Below are 3,478 nucleotides of genomic sequence, written 5' to 3' on the forward strand. Positions count from 1 at the left end.
CGTGTGTGGGTACATCACCCGCAGCCCGCCCTGCGCTGGGGGATCGCCCCCGAGCTCCCCACGTGGGGATCCCTCACCTCGTCCTGGGGTTCGCCCACCCAGGCTCCCCCCATGGGGGGATCCCCAGGGATCACCCACCCACGTTATCCGCACACGGGGATCCCCAAGGATCACCCACCGAGACTCCCTCCATACAGGGATCCCAGGGATCACCCACCCACGTTATCCCCACGTGGAGATCCCCAGGGATCACCCACCCAGACTCCTCCCACGCAGGGATCCCAGGGATCACCCACCCACGTTATCCCCACACGGGGATCCCAGGGATCACCCACCAAGACTCCCCCCATGCGGGGATCCCACCACCCCCAAGTTCCCCCATGCTGCAATCCCTCACCTGTTCCTGAGGATCGCCTACCCCGACTTCCACCAGGCAGGGATCCCCAGGGATCACCCACCCCGAGGGGGATGCCCAGGGATCTCCCCACCATACCCCACCCACGGACAGACCTCCCGGAGGTAGGGATCCTCCCATCCACGTTTCCCACACGCAGGGAACACATCCACGCAAACCCCACCCGAGGTGGGAATCACCTCCCGCACGCAGGTATCCCCAGGGATCTCCCCACCCGTGTGCGGGGCCATTCTCCGCAGAGCTGCCCGATGCAGGGACTCCACTGCTCGGGCTCACCGGGCACAGGGATCGCCCATCCAGCCCCCCAGTTCCAGCCAGTTCCCACCATTCCTTCTCCACCCCCTTTCCCGGAGCTGACACAGGCGTGGGATCCCAGGCACCCAAGGCAAGCAGACAGAGCACACCCCAGAGCCTCCTCCAGGACATGGAAGAGACCGGACACCTCCTCATGACCAGGAACAGGGCTTGTCTTTCAATTTCCCTTAAATGTCTTAAAAATGCCCGGCAGCCCTGCCTGCAGCACAGACATACCAGGGGCTTATTCAGTGACATCCCAGCAAGCTGTGGAGTCTGCAGGGAGGGAGATTAACTGGATTTTTTCGGCTCTGACTTCTTAAAGCCCCAAGTTCTTCTTCCTGTTGACGTGGATCCTTCCCAAAGTGCTCCCAGGGCAGATTGCTTTCCCCTGCCGGAGCTCAGCGGCTGACCACGGCTCTGTGGGTACCCACGGGGATGGAAACTGCTGCTCTCTCAGTTCCTTGGGGACAGCCAAACAGCCCAAGAAGCCACCGAGGGCACCCGTCCAGCTCCATCGCTGCGGGACTAACATTAACCCTCAGCTTCCCGGAATCCCAAACACGTTGGGGAAAACACAAGAAAATGCAGAGGTTTCGGCTCAGCAGCACGGCTGAGCCAGCGGTGGCTGCGGGGAAGTTCTGGTGCTGCTCAGGTATCCCCAGGCTCGGCGTGCAGCCGGCAGAAGGGATGCCGGCATCACCGCAGGGCTTTGCACCCTCCCATCATTTCTTCTGACCTCTGGCAATGCCTGCTTTGACTTCCAGGCCATTTGTTTATTTATCCCACAGCACCTTTGAGAAATCACCCGCTATCAAAGAAGGATTCGCACGGAGCTGCGGGGAGAGCTCAGCGTTCCCCTCCCGGCCAGCCATGCGTGGCACTCAGCTGCAATCCCGCCGCATTCCCAAACTCTCCGGAGCAGACAAAGGCAGCGGCATGAGGTGAATACTGACTGAGGGAAGCTGTGCCTTTGCCTGGGAGGTGGAGCGGGCCCGGAGGGCTGGCCACGGGGGTGTGGAGGCGGCCGGACACTTGGAATGTGTGACCGGCCATCAGCTGGCCAGGCAACGTTTTGCTGCTTCATCCCAGAGCTTCCCTGGCTCAGCACATCCCGGCCGGTCACTCGGCTGCTGAGAGCAGCACATGATCCAGCCAAAGGCAGCATCCCCACCCTGAGCTTCCAAGGTGAAAATTTAAGGCCAAATCTTCCTCATATTAACCATTCCAGGAGTGGTAGCAGGGCTCAGCAGCAGCAGATTCTGCAGATGTTTAATTGCTTTTGTCCACAGTAGAGTTTTCCAGCTGGCATCAGAAGCAAACCACGGCCTCCCAGGAATGGGATTTGCTGCCTCACGGTGGGTGAGGGTCCTGCCAACAGATAAAGATTGGAGCCACGAGCCTGGGAAGGGCATTGGAGGGAGAGAGCTGGAATGCTGGCAATGGAAGAGCAGAGAGTGCAAATTCAGCTGCTACAGCTACAGAGGGGACAGGCACCGATCTCGGTGCTCTGTGACAGTGACAGGACCTGAGGGAATGGCTGGAGCTGTGCCAACAGAGGTTTAGGTTGGAGACGAGGGAAAGGTTCTTCCCCCAGATGGTGCTGGCTGTGCCCAGGCTCCCCAGGGAATGGGCACGGCCCCAAGGCTGCCAGAGCTCCAGGAATGTTTGGAACAGGCACAGCATGGGATTGTTGGGGTGTCTGTGCAGGGCCAGCAGTCAGACTCATGATCCTTGTGCGTCCCTTCCAACTCAGGATAGTCTCTGATTCTATGATTCTGAACTTTCTCCTCTTCCTCCTTCCAGGATTCAAGGTTGATTTCCTCTCTGGGTGGTCACTGCTTGCTCTGAAGGATTTCAACTGAGAACATTCCACTTCCTACCAGCTCAGAAGTCTCTGGTCCTTCACACCTTACAGATTTGCCACAACACCACAGCATAAAGGACTGAAAATGCTTTAAAATCCTATGTCAGATACCATTACCCAAAACATGAACAATCTCAGTTGTGTGGACTGGGAAACCTGGTGGAAAACCTCACCAGAGAGCCACCCCTGTGCCAAGCAGCCAGGCAGGCAAATGGTGCTGAATGTCCTGACTGCAGGGAGGAAATCATGCAAATTTTAAAAAAGCCACTGAAATCCCACTCACATTAGGCAGCCACTCATGGGCAAAAAGAAAAGGTTTTAAAATTCTGCAGGAGCCCCAAGTCATTAGTTTTGTCAGGAATTTTGCTTTCTCAGATCACAGGGAAAAAGCTCTCAGATCTGTGGGTTCAGAGGGAGCCCGAGAGAAAGGCAAGCTATGCACTGAGCAGGGCTGTAAGTCATGGGGGCTGATTATTGTTAATTTAGCATTTTATATAAGAATGTGAGAGATCCTTATCAAAGCCTGAAACAAACGCCCTGCATGTTTCAACACCTCACTGAATCCAGCTAGGGAGAAAAAAAAAAGACCAAATGCTGGATTTTCTCTCTCTTTCTTTATTTGCATTAAAATTTTTTGTACTATTTATAATCATGAATCCCTGCAATTGACAGGAAGTGGAAATTAATAGATTACATGCACACGTGCCAAAAAACATTTGAATTGCTGCTAAAGAAGGTCACAAAAATTACTAGAATTTTCTTCTCAGAGTAGTCATTTAGGAGTAACTCCATTGTGGAAACTTGAGTTATATGGAAAAAGATGTTTGATCCAATTCATCTGTAAGGGAATAAAAATAAATCTGTCCTAAGCAGCATCTGTCAGCAGAAATGACAGTGGAAAT

Source organism: Geospiza fortis, unplaced genomic scaffold, assembly GCF_000277835.1.
Source record: "Geospiza fortis unplaced genomic scaffold, GeoFor_1.0 scaffold23, whole genome shotgun sequence".
NCBI lineage: Eukaryota > Metazoa > Chordata > Aves > Passeriformes > Thraupidae > Geospiza > Geospiza fortis.